Genomic DNA, 19,647 nt, shown 5'->3' on the forward strand with positions numbered 1-19,647 from the left:
GATAGTTTGGGGGAAACTTGTAGCCACAATGACCTGTTCATGTTAAAAAAAGTTCAACAAGTACAGCTGCATTTGACAGGTAGGTACTGAGACTCCCCTTCTTTCCTGAGTGCCTTAGTTAAGCAAGGAGGGCAGCTGGTTCCTGCTCCAACCGTGAATGTGGGCAGGTGTAGCATGAAGCTAAATTATGAGGAGACAACTTCATCAAGACTTAATTGGCCCAGAAGCTGATATTCATGAATATCTGCCACTCAGAGTCTGTCAAGAGTTTTACTTTAGAGCATTGTGTCTCTGGAAATAAGTGCTATTTGATTTGATAATAAAAGGAAAATGAGAAAAGAGCCTGGCCTTCTTAGGTCTAGAATAACTGAAAAACCAATCAAACCGAAATTCTGTGTGAGATCTGACCAGCTGGCATTCCCCAAATGTGGAAATAGGGGCCTTCTCATCACTGCCTGAAGATTGCCTGTTCTTCAACTTAATCTGGAAAGTGAAGAACCATTTTCCCCCACCCCCCAACTCCCAGCTCGAGGCCAGCTCCTGGGGCAGCCACTGTAGGCTCTGTTGTTGCTGGGCAACCATGAGCATCCTACCTGAGGACACTCATGGTGAGACGTTAAGTCATCTCAGGGTAAGCCAGAGATGTCTCATCATTTTTCTTTAACCCACGGGATTAGCACCTCCTTCTAGGCTGTCTTGCACTTGCTGATGATTATTTGATAACCCCATTTAATTCTGCCAATTAATTTTAAACAAAATCTTTCTGTTCTCATAAGCAGTGAAGGTTCCTGGTATCTTTTTATCTGTTGACTGAAATCTCTGGAACTGTGCCCAGTGGTAGGACAAACCTTATTTTAATCGTGGGAATGCTGACATAAGATTGTCCAGATACTACCTTGCCCACCTGTGACTTGGAGATGATTCATCAAGGAGGATACAGTAGCCGTGACATAGCTTGGGCTGTGTCCTTTAATTTTTCCCTTCACCTGGAGGGACGGGAGCAGGTATGAAGAGGTTCTGGTTTTCTTGTGACAAGAGAAAGCTGTGACCAGTGCCTGGAATTTCTCAAACCGCTTAGGGTAATAAATTCTGCTTGGTGTCTCTGGAAAAACAAAAGGAAGCATAATCATAGCACACTATTAGACTCAGCAGGCATGATCTATACATAGAAATAGTGATGCAAGCACTAAATAGTGATGGAACTATAAATCATTATATAAATATGATCAGATGTACCCACACTGGATGGTGGGGAAGGGCTGGAGAGAAGAGGAGAAGAGGAAAAGCAGAACTACCAAAATAGTATATCAATAGATAATGTCTATAATGTACAAACCAAAAAATAGTATAGCATTTAGACATATGGAAATTAAAACCTGAAGAAACAACTTTAAAAGTTGAAAGTGACTGACTCTAAGAAATAGAATTGTTTTTAGAGTGTTGGGTGGGGATAGGGTCTTTGTCATTTTTAAATGCTTTATAGTACTTTGACTTTTTAAACTACATATATGAATTACTCTGATCATTTTAAATCTGAAAAGTAAAAAATAAAAATTAAGTGCTTAGCACAGTTCAAAGCATAAAGTAGGAAATAATGATGATAATAGCTAGCATAGCCAGATATTGTGCTGTGTACTTTATATGAATTATCTAATTTAATCTTCTCAGCAATATCTTACTATTTTATGCACAAGAAAACAGGGCTACTTAGAGCTTTTGTTACTTCTCCCAGGTACTTTCCCCGGCTAAGTAAACAGCAGAGCCCAGATTTTAGCCCATCCTCTCTCCAAGCATGCGCCTTAACCCCAGTTACACTACCCACAGGGATGGCAGTGCCCCTCAGTGTGGCGCTGAAGTACTCGTTAAGCAGGGAGTCAGAAAAGTCTTCTGATTCTAAATCCCATGCTCTTTCCAATATATCCTCTTTCATCAAAAAGCTCATGTTTTATTTCCAAATTAACTCGAGTTAATTTGCAAATGAAATGTTTCATTTCCAAAGTTAAGAACCACAATTAAGAGTATTTTAACTGGAAATTTCTTCTCAACAAATCCATAGTCACTTTTGCTATTCTTGAAATGTACCTGTCAGCACCCCCCATCAAAAAAAAAAACCCCAGGGGCCAAGATGGTGGCTTAGTAAGGTACGTGCGTCTTAGTTCCTCCTCCAAAGCAACTACTAGGTGAACTGAAACAGTGCAGAACAACTCCCGGGGCTACGGCAGGGAATGGACACACAGCATACCCCAGTCTGGACTGGCTAGTCTGACTGCGAGACTCGGCTGCGGTGAGATCCCCGAGCGGCGCGCGATTTCCCGAGCAGCGGCAGCTGCGGTGGCCAGAGCTACTCCCTCCCTCCTTCCCGGGCAAGCTGAGAGTCTCAGAGAGGCAAGTTTCCCAAGCCGAGGCGGCCGGCGCCCCTCTTTTGCGGGCGGCTTCCTAGACCGGCTACGAGTCTCGGATCAGAGGGCTACCCAAGCCGCGGTGGCCTTCCCCCGCAGGGGGCTTCCTGGTCCGGTGGGGAATTCCACAGACTTCAGCGGCCAGTGACCGACGCCCCTCCCCTGTAGGCGACTTCCTGGTCCAGGGGCGAATTCGCCGGGCCCACTGTGGTCGGCGACCAGCCACAGGGTCCCCTCAAGCCGCGGCGGCTGACGCCCCCACCACGCGCGGCCCCCCGAACCAACGGAGAGAATTGGATCGGAAATCCCCAGGCCGCGGAGATCGGTGACTGGGGGGATCCCTTTCAAACATGTGAGACAAACGTGTGCCACGAGCGCCACCTACTGGACAGGATAAGAAAAACAGAACCCAGAGATTTCACAGAAAAATCTTACAACCTTGTTGGGTCCGACACCCAGGGAAATCTGACTAAATGCCCAGACGCCAGCAGCAGAAGATAACGGTCCACGCTCAGACGATTGAGAATATGGCCCAGTCAAAGGAACAAACCAATAGTTCAAATGAGATACAAGAGCTGAGACAACTAATGCTGAATATACGAACAGAAATGGAAAACCTATTCAAAAACAAAATCGATAAATTGAGGGAGGACATGAAGAAGACATGGGCTGAACATAAAGAAGAAATAGAAAAACTGAAAAAACAAATCACAGAACTTATGGAAGTGAAGGATAAAGTAGAAAAGATGGAAAAAACAATGGATACCTACAATGATAGATTTAAAGAGACAGAAGATAGAATTAGCGATTTGGAGGATGGAACATCTGAATTCCAAAAAGAAACAGAAACTATAGGGAAAAGAATGGAAAAATTTGAACAGGGTATCAGGGAACTCAAGGACAATATGAACCGCACAAATATACGTGTTATGGGTGTCCCAGAAGGAGAAGAGAAGGGGAAAGGAGGAGAAAAACTAATGGAAGAAATTATCACTGAAAATTTCCCAACTCTTATGAAAGACCTAAAATTACAGATCCAAGAAGTGCAGCGCACCCCAAAGAGATTAGACCCAAATAGGCATTCTCCAAGACACTTACTAGTTAGAATATCAGAGGTCAAAGAGAAAGAGAGGATCTTGAAAGCAGCAAGAGAAAAACAATCCGTCACATACAAGGGAAACCCAATAAGACTATGTGTAGATTTCTCAGCAGAAACCATGGAAGCTAGAAGACAGAGGGATGATATATTTAAATTACTAAAAGAGAAAAACTGCCAACCAAGACCCCTATATCCAGCAAAATTATCCTTCAAAAATGAGGGAGAAATTAAAACATTCCAGACAAAAAGTCACTGAGAGAATTTGTGACCAAGAGACCAGCTCTGCAAGAAATACTAAAGGGAGCACTAGAGTCAGATAAAAAAAGACAGAAGAGAGAGGTATGGAGAAGAGTGTAGAAAGAAGGAAAATCAGATATGATATATACAATACAAAAGGCAAAATGTTAGAGGAAAATATTATCCAAACAGTAATAACACTAAATGTTAATGGACTGAATTCCCCAATCAAAAGACATAGATTGGCAGAATGGATTAAAAAATAGGATCCTTCTATATGCTGTCTACAGGAAACACATCTTAGACCCAAAGATAAATATAGGTTGAAAGTGAAAGGTTGGGAAAAGATATCTCATGCAAATAACAACCAGAAAAGAGCAGGAGTAGCTATACTAATATCCAACAAATTAGACTTCAAATGTAAAACAGTTAAAAGAGACAAAGAAGGACACTATATACTAATAAAAGGAACAATTAAACAAGAAGACATAACAATCATAAATATTTACGCACCAAACCAGAATGCCCCAAAATAAGTGAGGAATACACTGCAAACACTGAAAAGGGAAATAGACTCATATACCATAATAGTTGGAGACTTCAATTCACCACTCTCATCAATGGACAGAACATCTAGACAGAGGATCAATAAAGAAATAGAGAATCTGAATATTACTATAAATGAACTAGACTTAATAGACATTTCTAGGACATTACATCCCACATCAGCAGGATACACCTTTTTCTCAAGTGCTCATGGATCATTCTCAAAAGATAGACCATATGCTGGGTCACAAAGCAAATTTAAACAAATTTGTTAAAAACAAATTTAACAAATTTAAAAAGATTGAAATCATACACGACACTTTCTCGGATCATAAAGGAATGAAGTTGGAAATCAATAATAGGCGGAGTGCCAGAAAATTCACAAACACGTGGAAGCTCAACAACACACTCCTAAACAACGAGTGGGTCAAAGAAGAAATTGTTAGAGAAATTAGCAAATACCTCGAGGCAAATGAAAATGAAAACACAACATATCAAAACTTATGGGATGCAGCAAAGGCACTGCTAAGAGGGAAATTTATTCCCTAAATGCCTATATGAGAAAAGAAGAAAAGGCAAAAATGCAGGAATTAACTGTCCACCTGGAAGAACTGGAGAAAGAACAGCAAACTAATCCCAAAGCAAGCAAAAGGAAAGAAATAACAAAGATTAGAGCAGAAATAAATGAAATTGAAAACATGAAAACAATAGAGAAAATCAATAAGGCCAGAAGTTGGTTCTATGAGAAAATCAATAAAATTGATGGGCCCTTAGCAAGATTGACAAAAAGAAGAAGAGAGAGGATGCAAATAAATAAGATCAGAAATGGAAGAGGAGACATAACTACTGATCTCACAGAAATAAAGGAGGTAATAACAGGATACTATGAACAACTTTACGCTAATAAATACAACAATTTAGAGGAAATGGACGGGTTCCTGGAAAGACATGAACAACCAACTTTGACTCAAGAAGACATAGATGACCTCAACAAACCAATCACAAGTAAAGAAATTGAATTAGTCATTCAAAAGTTTCCTAAAAAGAAAAGTCCAGGACCAGATGGCTTCACATGTGAATTCTATCAAACATTCCAGAAAGAATTAGTACCAACTCTCCTCAAACTCTTCAAAAAAATCAAAGCGGAGGGAAAACTACCTAATTCATTCTATGAAGCCAACATCACCCTCATACCAGGCAAAGATATTACAAAAAAAGAAAACTACAGACCAATCTCTCTAATGAATATAGATGCAAAAATCCTCAATAAAATTCTAGCAAATCGTAGCCAACAACACATTAAAAGAATTATACATCATGACCAAGTAGGATTCATCCCAGGTATGCAAGGATGGTTCAACATAAGAAAATCAATTAATGTAATACACCATATCAACAAATCAAAGCAGAAAAATCACATGATCATCTCAATTGATGCAGAGAAGGCATTTGAAAAGATTCAACATCTTTTCCTGTTGAAAACACTTCAAAGGATAGGAATACAAGGGAACTTCCTTAAAATGATGAAGGGAATATATGAAAAACCCTCAGCTAATAGCATCCTCAATGGGGAAAAATGGAAAACTTTCCCCCTAAGATCAGGAACAAGACAAGGATGTCCACTATCACCACTATTATTCAACATTGTGTTGGAGGTTCTAGCCAGAGCAATTAGACAAGAAAAAGAAATACAAGGCATCAAAATTGGAAAGGAAGAAGTAAAACTATCACTGTTTGCAGATGACATGATACTATACGTCGAAAACCCGGAAAAATCCACAACAAAACTACTAGAGCTAATAAATGAGTACAGCAAAGTAGCAGGTTACAAGATCAACATTCAAAAATCTGTAGCATTTCTATACACTAGCAATGAACAAGCAGAGGGGGAAATCAAGAAATGAATCCCATTTACAATTGCAACTAAAAGAATAAAATACCTAGGAATAAATTTAACTAAAGAGACAAAAAACCTATATAAAGAAAACAACAAAAAACTGCTAAGAGAAATCGCAGAAGACCTAAATAGATGGAAGGGCATACCGTGTTCATGGATTGGAAGACTAAATATAGTTAAGATGTCAATCCTACCTAAATTGATTTACAGATTCAATGCAATACCAATCAAAATCCCAACAACTTATTTTTCGGAAATAGAAAAACCAATAAGCAAATTTATCTGGAAGGGCAGGGTGCCCCAAATTGCTAAAAACATCTTGAGGAAAAAAAACGAAGCTGGGGGTCTTGCACTGCCTGACTTTAAGGCATATTATGAAGCCACAGTGGTCAAAACAGCATGGTATTGGCATAAAGATAGATATATCGACCAATGGAATCGAATAGAGTGCTCAGATATAGACCCTCTCATCTATGGACATTTGATCTTTGATAAGGCAGTCAAGCCAACTCACCTGGGACAGAACAGTCTCTTCAATAAATGGTGCCTAGAGAACTGGGTATCCATATGCAAAAGAATGAAAGAAGACCCATATCTCACACCCTACACAATGAAAGAAGACCCATATCTCACACCCTACCCAAAAGTTAACTCAAAATGGATCAAAGATCTAAACATTAGGTCTAAGACCATAAAACAGTTAGAGGAAAATGTAGGGAGATATCTTATGAATCTTACAATTGGAGGCTGTTTTATGGACCTTAAACCTAAACCAAGAGCACTGAAGAAGGAAATAAATAAATGGGAGCTCCTCAAAATTAAACACTTTTGTGCATCAAAGAACTTCATCAAGAAAGTAGAAAGACAGCCTACACAATGGGAAACAATATTTGGAAACGACATATCAGATAAAGGTCTAGTATCCAGAATTTATAAAGAGATTGTTCAACTCAACAACAAAAAGACAGTCAACCCAATTACAAAATGGGAAAAAGACTTGAATAGACACCTCTCAGAGGAGGAAATACAAATGGCCAAAAGGCACATGAAGAGATGCTCAATGTCCCTGGCCATTAGAGAAATGCAAATCAAAACCACAATGAGATATCATCTCACACCCACCAGAATGGCCATTATCAACAAAACAGAAAATGACAAGTGCTGGAGAGGATGCGGTGAAAGAGGCACACTTATCCACTGTTGGTGGGAATGTCAAATGGTGCAACCACTGTGGAAGGCAGTTTGGCGGTTCCTCAAAAAGCTGAATATAGAATTGCCATACGACCCAGCAATACCATTGCTGGGAATCTACTCAAAGGAATTAACGGCAAAAACTCAAACGGACATTTGCACACCAATGTTTATAGCAGCATTATTTACAATTGCAAAGAGATGGAAACAGCCAAAATGTCCATCAACAGACGAGTGGCTAAACAAACTGTGGTATATACATACGATGGAATATTATGCAGCTTTAAGGCAGGATAAACTTATGAAGCATGTAATAACATGGATGGACCTAGGGAACATTATGCTGAGTGAGTCTAGCCAAAAACTAAAAGACAAATACTGTATGGTCCCAATGATGTGAATCGACATTCGAGAATAAACTTGGAATATGTCATTGGTAACAGAGCTCAGCAGGAGGTAGAAACAGGGTAAGATAATGGGTAATTGGAGCTGATGGGATACAGACTGTGCAACAGGACTAGATACAAAAACTCAAAAATGGACAGCACAATAATACCTAATTGTAAAGTAATCATGTTAAAACACTGAATGAAGCTGCATCCGAGCTATAGGTTTTGTTTTGTTTTGTTTTGTTTTGTTTTGTTCTTACTATTATTACTTTTATTTTTTTCTCTATATTAACATTCTATATCTTTTTCAATTGTGTTGCTAGTTCTTCTAAACTGATGCAAATGTACCAAGAAACGATGATCATGCATGTATGTGATGATGTTAAGAATTACTGATTGCATATGTAGAATGGTATGATTTCTAAATGTTGGGTTAATTTTTTTTTTCCGTTAATTAATAAAAAAAAAAAAAAAAAAACAACCCCAACAAAGATAAGTGCCAGTGGCTGACTCGTGAAGCACCATTTAACCTGCTGCCACTAAGCTAGCTGCCTTCTGGCCCCCAAGGCAGAAAGGAGGAGAAACAGGAGCACTTAGAAGAATGTTGGTTCCAGAATTTAAAGTTTGGTGGTGGTGAGTTTGTTTTTTAACTCCCTCTCACAGCACCCACTAATAAAGATAGCGCACCATTAGGAAAAGAAACAGCTAATTAAGCAGGTTGCATAAACAGAAATAATGAGAAAGCATGCAGTCTTTACAGCTATGAAGATTTTGACTGCATCACTGAAGAATTGCTGAGAAGAATTATTAGATGTGGATTCACACATTTATTTATAAACCCATGTGACCTGGCTCCTGCTGAATCTAACCTCATTAGAAAAACCCCTTGCTTACTTGACCTCAGCCAGAATGGCCCCCTTGCTGTCCCCTAAGTGTGCTAAAATGTTTTCTACTTCTTAGCCTTCAGATCTGCTCTTCCTTCTGCCTGGAGCACGCCTCACTCAGATCCTCTCAAAGCTCAGTTATCATCCAAAAGTCAGCTCAGATGCCACCTCCTCAAAAAGACTTCCCTGGAAATCCCGTATCGACGAGACCCACCCCAACCTCAGTAAGGATCACTATATCTTATTTTATCTTCTTCAGAACACTTATTTCTACTTGAAATCATACTCTTCATTTCTTGGATTAGTTTACCATTGTTTCTAACATCCATTAGGATATAAGGGCCATAATTTTGTCTACTTTTGTTCACTGATGAATCACCACAGCCTGGTACAGAGTAAGAGCTAAATAAATATTCATGAAAGGAAAGGAGGAAAGGAGAGAAGGAGAGAGGGAAGTAGTGAGGGAGGAAAGGAGAGGGGAGCATGGAGAGCTCAACCCCCTTAAGCATTCCCCAATGTGGAACCTGGCAAGTTATATCTGAGGCCTTCTCAGGGTACTGCCAATGTCAGAGCAAGCCCATTCCAAATCTGTCCTGACATCAATACAGTTGGAAGTGAGATTTGTAGATGCAAAAGTCACACAGGTAGGAAAAGGGGGCCCTGGCACCAATCAGCAATGGGAAATCAATTAAGAATGATACTCCTTACTTGCAGGTACTGAGCACCAAAGACATTTGAAGAAGAGACATATGCTATGCTTATAAAACAAATCAAGAGAACTTAGAAAGTAGAAAAATAGTAGTTGGAAACAAGTGACCATTTGGAAACTAGAATTTGAGATTCAGCTTTTTTATGCCAGTTTCCAGGAATATAGCTGATCTCTATTTTAAGAAATGGAACTGAACTGTCAGTGAAGCAATCCAGAATGATAATTTAATAATAGCACTTTCGGTGAGAGGAGCTATAAAAATCACAAATATCACTAACAAATTCCAAGGCTTAATTTATATAAGGCCCCTTAAAAGGACTAAATTCAATTTGGAAAGACCTATACTAACTCCTTCCAAAACTGAAGGAGATTTTTCTAAGTGTGAAAGGAATTCATTTCAGCCTAACCCAGAATACTCTAACAGAGACAGCAAAAATCCTTTAAATTGGTACCATAACATTAACAGTGGAACTTGCGGTGGTTTGTTCAAGGTGGGGCTAGGAGAAGACCATGCATTGTCCTTACCACCTTGGAGATAAAGAGGGTCCTCTCGCCCCTCACTGACCGCCTGAGTCTCAGCTGTATTCCCACTAATGCAAACAAGGCCACCCTAAGCTCAGAGCTTTATGAGGGTCATAAATCAACTGCTTTCTCTTTCAGGGGACTGGATGAGCAGAATAAAGTGGAGTCGTTAGAAAAGCAGGGATGCCAATATCGGAGAAATCTTCCCTCCAAAGTTAAGCCTAAAAGAATTTAAATTTCTCCTTTCACATCCATTTCTGTACTGAACATGGCAATTTCAAGCAAAAGCAGCCAACAGAGAGGCACTGGATGGTCCCCATTAGGACTAAGTTGGCTTATTTTTATTTCACATTTTTGTATCAACTGTATCTCTGCAGAATTCATGAGTTTTCCCAGCCTTCCTGGGATGTTTTACTGGTTATTAGTTTGGGTGGTTTTCACTCTGTGGTCCACAGATCACCATCAGCATCACCACACCAGAGCTTGTTAGAAATGCAAATTTTGAGCCCCACCCCAGACTTACAGGATCAGAGATTCTGAAGGTGATGCCAGCCAATCAGTTCTTGAGCAAGCCCACCTGGTGATTCTGATGTACCCTGAAATTTGATTCATTAGGATAATGCCAGCCACTTTAATGAACAAATCTCAAAATTTCAGTGACAACATAATAAAAGTTCATTTCTCACTCAAATAACTGTCTAGTATGGCAGCAGGTAGTTTCTTTTTTCTCACTTGGTGACTCAGGGACCCAGGCTCCTTCCATCTTGGGTTTTCTCTATCCTACTATTGCCTCAGAGTTCACTGCATTTTTCTGGTGGGAAAAGAGAGTAGCAAAGTCCGATCCTTGTCTCAAAATTCCTGACTCAGAAGTAACGCAAAAATCAATTTCATTCACATTTCAGCGGTCAGAACGATCAAATGGCCACACATTTCCCTGAGTGTCTGCCTCCCTACCACAGTTCCATACCATGGGAGAAGGAGCACAGATCTCTGGCTCTGCAGCCCACAAACAGTGGTAGAGCCAAGCAGTGGGAGATGACTTGTCCCCTGGAACATATTCTCCAAAAGTGGCACCACTTCAAAATTCTATGGTATGGATATGATTGTTATTAATACAGTGATAAAAGATACTTTAAAACACAGTTCCTCAAATTTTAACATACCTGCCATTCAACAGGGATCTAGTTAAAATACAGATTCTGTATTCCTGAGGTCTGGAGTAGGGCCTGAGACTGCATTTCCAAACAACTCCACCAGAAAAATCACCTCTTGAGAAAGGTCTACTCTGACCACCAGATTTTAAACTGCAAGCTCTTTCCCCATGTACTCCCAGTCTTCTTTTGCTTGTTTCACATTTCCTTACATTTTAACATGACATATCTTAGTGCCTAAAGCAATGCCTGTTGCATAGTAATTCTTCAACTAATATTTGCTGAATGAATAAATAAGTGATCAACCACAAGACTTACCCAAAACATCATCAGGGGATGATTCCTTTCCTATGTCCCCAGTCTTCTTGACACTAAATCCCATTAAGAAATGGGATTAAGAAAGGAAATAGGATAGAAAGGGACAGTTGGATTTGGTAATTGTTTTATTTTGCTAATGCTGCCAGAATGCAATATACCAGAAATGGGTTGGCTTTTATAAAGGGGATTTATTTGGTTATAAGTTTATACTTCTGAGGCCATAAAAATATTCAAAATAAGGCATTCAGAGAACAATACCTTGATTCAAGAAAGGCTGACGGGATCTGGAATACCTCTGTCAGCTGGGAAGGCACAAGGCTGGCATCCACTGATCCTTTGGCTTTTGGTTTCAAACAGCTTCCCTGGGGGAATTTTCTTTCTACATCTCCAAATGTCCTGTCTGTATAAGCTCTGAAGCTTTTTCCAAACTGGTTTCCTCTTAAAGGACTCCAGTAAGCTGATTAAAACCCACCTTAAATGGGCAGAGACACATGTCTACAGAAACCACCTACTCAAAAGGCCCCACCTACAATTGGGAAACAACATAATCAACATAATCAATGTTGATTATCATATTATCAACATAATCAAAAAGTCCCACCCTAAACAACATGTCTGTCCCCACAAGACTGGATTAGGAAAAAGAACATGGCTTTTCTGGGGTACAGAACAATTTCAACCCCTTGTAGCAATTGAAGTAAAAATATGCCTTGAAAGGCAAATAGGCCACTGACTCACTGTAAAGCTAGAGGGTAAGTTTCTGTACTTCAAGCTGACATCCCGAGAACACTAATGTTTTCCTTTGAGGCCCCTCAGTGTAAACTAACAGATGTTGCCTCCGTCAGAGAAAACGGATGATGGCCTTCTTGAGAACATCTGATCCTAGAATCCTTCCACTCCTCTGAGACCTCTGATGTTCCCTAAAGGAATTCACTGAATACCAAGCTTTGCCTCCAGACAGCATCCAGACCACATGTACATGGCAGCAAGAGAGGGTAAAAGCTGAGTAGAATCCAAGGGCTAGCTTGGAGAATGGCATGCAAACATGCCGACCAGGCTGGAAAGTCAGAAGAGAGGGTCAAAACAAACACAGATGCAAGTATTAGGAGGGACCATTTACGCATTAATAAGAGATCTGGATTCCTTGATTTAAGACCCAACTTCACCAAACAGCAAGAATTCCATCAAACAGAGGCTGAAGAAGGAGACACGGTCACTTCAATTAAAAGCAGTGAATGGAGAAGATACATGGATAATTTTAAAGTTCAAAAACTCCCAGACTGCAGTACTGTTCACCTTAAAAGTGTCAACTAAAATGTCCCAGCCCACTCTCCTCATACATAAATAACACACACATTACCAGGGAGCATGTCATGAGTCATGAGCATGAGTATTATGTATTTGTAAAAGCTGCCCTAAGAGGCTATGGTTTTGACTATATGCTCCTACAATGTACCAAGTACACTGGAAGTTTTCATTGATATAGCACTTGGTTCCCTTTTGCAATATGCTGTAAATCTAAAATCCACATGATCACTACAGAGGTGTATTTATATATATATGTGTGTATGTGTGAGTGTGTGTGTGTATGTATATGTGTGGGTGGTGTGGGTAAACACATTTTGGTCCTAAATTTCTTACATTTATTATTAACTGTTCATACTTATTACAAAAATATGAGTTTTTTTATCATTTTACAGGAGCCCCATTGCCATCTTCTCTCATTGTGCTAATGAAGAGCTTGACACGAAATGTTTGACACTGCAATAGAGCAACAGAAATTACTTAGTAGGAGACTACAGAGCTGTCATCTCCCTCTGCGAGCTAGCACCATGACCTACCTCCATGGGGTGACCAGCCAAGCTTATAGTGCGACTTGGCTGAACTGCTGCCAGAACTCACTCACTAAGGAGAAACTACTGTTCTTCCCTCCTGAGCTAGTGATGGTTCAAAGCTCCAGAAATTAATAGAGAACCATAGGTGTTAATAAATCCCAATTTCACTTCACTGTCTTCTAGTTCTTTAGACTGAAGCTAGGAGTTGGAATTAGATGTAACAGTGAATTCAAATAATAGACCAGAGGACGGTATCTAATCTAAGTCTTCAAGTGCAAGAGACAGCAAAAATACACAGGAAAAATATGTAGGATGAATAGCAAAAATTACACGGGGATAGGTGTTTAGTCCTCCCTCCATTTCCTCCTACACCACCGAAGGAAGTTTCAAAGCCTTTGATTAATGTATCTGCAGAGCCTTCTAAAGAAATAACTGGTGAGCAAACCAAAAAAAACTGGAGAATCACAATGAGAGGTAGGAAAGACAACAGCATTATTTCTGCAGGCAATCCTTTTGTAACAAAGTTAACTTCAATAATTTGAGCAATGAAAAGAAGATTGAGATAATTCGTAGCTTTGGAGTTCCACTGATTTGCAAGTTTTTCCAGCTTTTTAACCAAGGTAATTGCATTATTGTTCTCACATTTTCCCAAACTACCACCCCAAACAGAAGGTAGGATTCTGCTGGATTCTATTTCTGTCTCAATTCATAGATTAACCTCCTGCTGTATCCACCCAAAGGTAAAAGCCGCACAGCATCCATGTGTTCAATCTCTATCTAATCTTTAGGCAGGTCAGTTTATCTACTGAGTGACCACACAGTGCAAGTCACCATGTCGGACACCAAGAACACACAAATGTTAGTGAGAATCAGGTCTTGGGGAGGCTGGATGGTGACTGATTAAGAGGACAGGCCCTGGAGTTACAGGTATGTGGCTTTAAATACTAGCTTCTCTACTCAGAATCTGAGCTTTGCACTTAACATGGCTAAGCCCCCGTGTTCTAGTTTGCTGGCTGCCAGAATGCAATACAGCAGAAATGGAATGGCTTTTAAAAAGAGGAATTTAATAAATTGCTAGTTTACAGTTGTAAGGCCGAGATAATGTCCCAATTAAAGCAAGTCTGTAGAAATGTCTAATCAAAGGCATCCATGGAGAGACACTTTGGTTCAAGAAGGCCAATGAAGTTCCGGGTTTCTCTCTCAAGTGAGAAAGCGCATGACGAACACAGTCAGGGTTTCTCTCTCAGCTGGAAGGGCACATGGCGAACACAGCATCATCTGCTAGCTTTCTCTCCTGGTTTCCTGTTTCATGAAGCTCCCCAGCAGGCGTTTTCCTCCTTCACTTCCAAAGGCCACTGGCTGGTGGACTCTGCATCTTGTGGCTATGCTGTTCTGCTCTCTCAGAATCTCCCAGCTTTCTCCAAAATGTTTCCTCTTTTATAGGATTCCAGTAAACTAATCAAGACCCACCCAAACGGATGGACACATGTCTCCACCCAATCCAGCTTAACAACCACTCTTGACTGAGTCACATCTCCAGGGGGGTGATCTAACTAAAGTTTCAAACATAAAGGATTGAATAGAGATTAGAAGAAATGGCTGCCTTTACATAATGGGATTAGGATTAAAACATGGCTTTTCTAGGTTACATACATCCTTTCAAACCAGCACACCCAGTGTCCTGGGAGATAATGACAGTACCCAACACTTTCAATGAGGATTAAATACAGGGATATACATAAAGCACATAGAAGAGCACAATATAGAATGAGTGTTAAAAATATAACTCAGAGTAAAATTTTTTAAATACTACAAAGAAAGGAAAACTGCTTTACAGTAATTATCCATCATAAGAGTTCTGTTGAAGTGAATAATTATTTTTATGTATAAATCTGATTGTGCAAGCTCTATATGGAATAGATTAATCACCAGCTCTGCCTACAGGTAACTGTTTAGCTTGCTTAAATTTATAACTATAATCCTGCACATTATTTTTCAGTAAACTGAAAAAGTTCATCTAAAGATCATTTGGATGGGAGAAGTGTGAAAATAGAAAGAATATTTTGAGGAAAGAAAAGGAAAATAATAGATGGCATTTTATGTGATATTAAAGTGTGAATTAAAGAAACGAACTTTGATTTGAAAGGACATGGCTAAGTCCCTTGAGGGGTTGTAGAAAAAATATGGAACTATTAAATTTTACCATCAAGGAATCCTCTGATACTGTGTTAAACTTTAGGGACACCCAAATCAATAGGTCAAGCCCTTGATCTTAAGGCTTACTCTTGTGAAGCTTATGTAGGTAGCAGAGAAGCTTAGACTACCTATAGGCATGCCTTAGAGTTACTTCTGGAGGACCTCTGTTGTAGCCTCAGTCTCTCTAAGCCCAACTCTACAAGTGAAATCACTGCCCTCCTCCTTATGTGGGACATGACATCCAGGGGTGAAAGTCTCCCTGGTGGTATGGGAGATGACTCTCAGGGCTGAATCCAGCCCTGGCACTGTGGGAACACTGTGGCACTGTTTGGTCTATCCTGACCAAAACAGGGAATAGGAATAAAATATCAGTGGTAGAGAGATTTCAAATAGAATCGAGACGCTACTCTGGAGGTCGCTCTTATGCAAACTGAAGATAGACATTTCTACCTATCGTAACTTGCCAAACCCCAACCAGAACCATTTCAGCCAATAACACCTGGGGCAATATATAAGATTCCACAAAGGTTCCATACACCAGAGAAACTTAACAGAAACCTACAACCTCCAGATGGGTCCCTGGACCAGAGAAGTCCTGAAACCTAGAGGGCCCAGCCTCTCCAGAACATCAGATAGTTCCATCTCCCTACCCCGTGGTAATGACAGACTATTCCAATATGAAAACATCCGAATGGCCATAGCCCAAACATCCCTAAAGAGAGGGATGGAAAGATCAAAGGTGATGGTGGAATTATACAGAGAAAGGATTTAACAAATGAATATGAATGCTGAATCATTAAATTGATATCTCTTTTAGTCTCCAGTATTTTAGAACAGCTAGAAGTTAAAACCTAAAATTGTGGAATTATAACCCATGCCAAACTCTGCAATATGTTCTACAACTAGTTATGGTGCTGTGCTCTGAATTTATTGCTTTTTTGTATATATGCTGTTTTTCACAAAAAAAAGAAAAGAAAGTCGATTGTGATGATAAAAAAAAAAAAAAGGTATTTATTCCTTCTAGCCTCCTATATTCTGGAGCAGCTAGAAGGAAAAATCTGAGAGGGTCGTATGGTAGCCCATGACAAACTCTGGGATCTGTCCTGTAAGTACTTGTTGAACAGCGCTTTGAAAACTTTAAAAAAAAAAAAAAAGAAAGAAGGAAAGAACATGGCTAATGAAGCTGAACCAGACCGTTCTGTCCACTACCACAGCCATGCCGAAATGCTGGATTTGTTCATTGTGTATATCCCGATGCTTACTGGGGACCTTCTAAATATGGGCACTAGAGACCCATGCAGAACAAGTAAAATCCTTTTCCCTGGTGGAATTTACATTCTAGAGAGATGATAGATAATAAATAATTAAACAAAAAAACACACTATACTGAAACATGTATGCTATATTGTGAGATCATAATACTACATTGAGAGAAAGGGGACAGTGGGTACAAGGGTAGCTCAGTGGTAGAATTCTGGACTACCATGTGGGTGACCCAGGTTCGATTTCCGGCCCATGCACTTACCAAAAACAAATAAGCAAACAAAGGAGGAAAAAAAAAACAAACAAAACTTCAACAAAATGGTGCTGCAATAACAAGATACTCACATGGAAAAAGAATGAAGTGTGACCCTCGCCACACAGCATACAAAAAAAAAAGAAGAAGAAGGAGACAATCTAAAATACCCCTAAAAATTGAGAAGTCAATCAACTTGATTAGAACCATACATATGGGCTACCATTTCACACTCACTAGGATAACTACTATTAAAAAAAAAAAGGGAAAATAACATGAGATGGTGAGTAAGTGGACAAATTGAAACCCTAATAGCATATGGTTGATAAAAACGCAAAATGATGCTGCCAATGTGGAAAACAATTGGGCTATTCCTCAAAAAGTTAAACACAGAATTACCATATAACATAGGGATTCTATATTTAGGTATAAGCCTCGAAGAACTGAAAGCAAGGACTCAGGTATTTTGGGCAACATTATTCAAAACAGATGAAAGACAGAAAACCCAAGTACATGCCAACAGATGACTGGACAGACACGACAAAGTACACACACAATGGAATATTATTCAGCCATCAAAAGAATGAAATTTTGTGGTGATGTTATCACGTGGCAACATAAGACATCCCTTAAAAAAAAAAGCCTCACCAGAAATTTAGCAAACAAGAGGACAATCCCACTTGCTTAGCTCGCTTGAGGGTGGGAGATGCTCCACAGACACCAAACTGAAGACACAAAGAAAGCATCAGGAAGATCCTGCCCTGGACCACGGGGCTCCTTACACTGCTTTCCCCCTCGCTTGGTCTCCCACAGCCTGGGAGTCCCACAGATGCAGCAGGACCTGGGTCTATCCGCTGTCCTTACAAACTGTAGAGTGACTCCCAGAGGCAACTTAGAATTCCACAAAACTGCAGGTACAGGGACTCAAGTCCACAGAGACCCAGGGCAGAACACAACCCGCCGAGGAGCGCTGCATACCAAGGGGCCATGACAGGGCAAGGAGAGAGAGGCCACAATGGAAATGCGTGCAAAAACTGTTGCGTCCTCACCCAACCCAGCTTCAGCTCACTGGACCGCCTAAAGGGAAAAGGACCTCTGAAGTGACGCACCTTTCTGGGTGGAAACCACCTGGCACCACTGGGTGGGAAACTGGAATGAGAAAGAAACTGGAAACAGAAAAGACTTGACAGAAAAAAAGGTGGGAGGAACTAAACTGAACTTCTGTAAGATAACTCAGATCCCAAAACTAAAAAAAATAAGAAAGCAGTGCCCTGAGTCAGGGAGAGAATTTAAACAAAATTTAAATTTAAACAAATTGTAGGAGAAAATTCTGCACACAAACAACCAGAACAAATCAAGATTCCAGAAGAAGGAACAGAGGAAAGGAAGTGCTCTCCTAGAGGGGAAATAATTACATAAAAACTGCAGTCTTAAAAATTGTACCACATATCTAAGGACAAGAATCAAATGAAGAAGAGCTGAGAAAATCTGAACAGTTAAGCACAGAAATTATAAACATCTAGAATAAATTAGACCAAGAGTCAAAGAACAGTCTTAACACAGAGTCAATCAATAATAAAACCTTATACAAGACAAAGAAATGGACTTTTAGAGTTAACTCATCAAGATAATTAATTAGATGCCTAGACTTACAAGCCATACTAAGAAATTGGAAGAAATGGCTCAGTCTAGGGGACAAATTAAAACCTCAGAGGAGACTCAGAATTTGGAACAACTAATCAAAGAGGTTTGGACAAATCTCCTAAGTCAATTAAAGGAGATGAGGAAAATATGCATAAAGATAAAGGATATGTTATAGTTAGTTTCATGTGTCAACTTGGCCAGGTGATGGTGCCCAGTTGTCTGGTCAAGAAAGCAGTGCCCTAACCATTACTGCAGGGATAGTCCATGACTGGTTAATAAATCAGAAGGCTGGTTTATTAAATTATTAGCATGCTGATTGTACCCATGGCTGATCACAACTGCAGTAAGCCAAGGAGAATTTCGTCTGCAATTAGTGACATTTAATCTAATCAGCTGAAGGCTTTAAAGGAGCAGTCAGAAGAGAGAATCTCTCTCTCTCTCCACTTCATCCAGCCAACCTATTCTGGGGACCCATTAAAGACCTTCATCAGAGCTGTCAGTTCACAGCCTGCGTTATGGAATTTGGACTTGTGCATCCCCACAGCTGTGAGACATTTTTTATAAAATCTCCGATCTACAGATATCTCCTGTCGGTTCTGTTTCCCTAGAGAACGCTGACTAATACAGAACATTGAGAAAGCAATGTGTGAGCATAAAGAAGAATTTGAGCATATAAAATAAATGTAACAGAAATTACAGTGATGAAAAGCAGAATAGTAGATAGGCATTTAACAACAGATTTGCACAGGCAGAAGAAACAATCAGCAAACTCAAAGACAGAACAATGAAATCATACAGCAGAACAGACAGAAAAAAATGGAAAAAATTGAGCAGTGTCTCAGGGATCTGACTGACAGCATGAAGCACACAAACATATGTGCCACGGGTATCCCAGAAGGAGAAGAGAAGAGAAAAGGGGCATAACGAATATTAAAGGAAATAATGTCCAAAAGTTTCCCAACTCTTACGAAAAACATAAATATCATGCCCAGGAAGTGCAATGTTCTCCAAAGAGAATAAATACTAATAGTTCTACTCTGAGATATATCCTAATCAAAATGTCAAATGCCAAAGATAAAGAAAGAACTATGATATCAACAAGAAAAAAGCTTTT

General features: G+C 39.8%; 2 long non-coding RNA genes across 4 annotated transcripts in view; one reads left to right on the top strand and one right to left on the bottom strand.

Moving 5' to 3' along the window:
- Window positions 1–19,647, bottom strand: part of LOC143651714 (uncharacterized) — an 87,193-nt gene that overhangs the window by 46,626 nt on the left and 20,920 nt on the right. Inside the window, exon 2 of one of the 2 annotated variants that reach the window (XR_013160168.1) lies at window positions 905–1,102. This is a non-coding gene — a long non-coding RNA (uncharacterized LOC143651714). The remainder of the gene's footprint in view (window positions 1–904; window positions 1,103–19,647) is intronic. The other variant, XR_013160167.1, reaches the window with a different exon arrangement.
- Window positions 580–13,550, top strand: LOC143651713 (uncharacterized). 2 transcript variants are annotated; one of them, XR_013160165.1, is made up of 3 exons: window positions 580–631; window positions 8,719–8,866; window positions 13,043–13,550. It is a non-coding gene; the product is annotated as an uncharacterized LOC143651713 (long non-coding RNA). The 2 variants fall into 2 exon arrangements; XR_013160166.1 differs by lacking the exon at window positions 13,043–13,550 and adding an exon at window positions 10,012–10,730.

The sequence above is a fragment of the Tamandua tetradactyla genome, chromosome 12 (assembly GCF_023851605.1).
Source record: "Tamandua tetradactyla isolate mTamTet1 chromosome 12, mTamTet1.pri, whole genome shotgun sequence".
In the NCBI taxonomy this organism is placed as follows: Eukaryota; Metazoa; Chordata; class Mammalia; order Pilosa; family Myrmecophagidae; genus Tamandua; species Tamandua tetradactyla.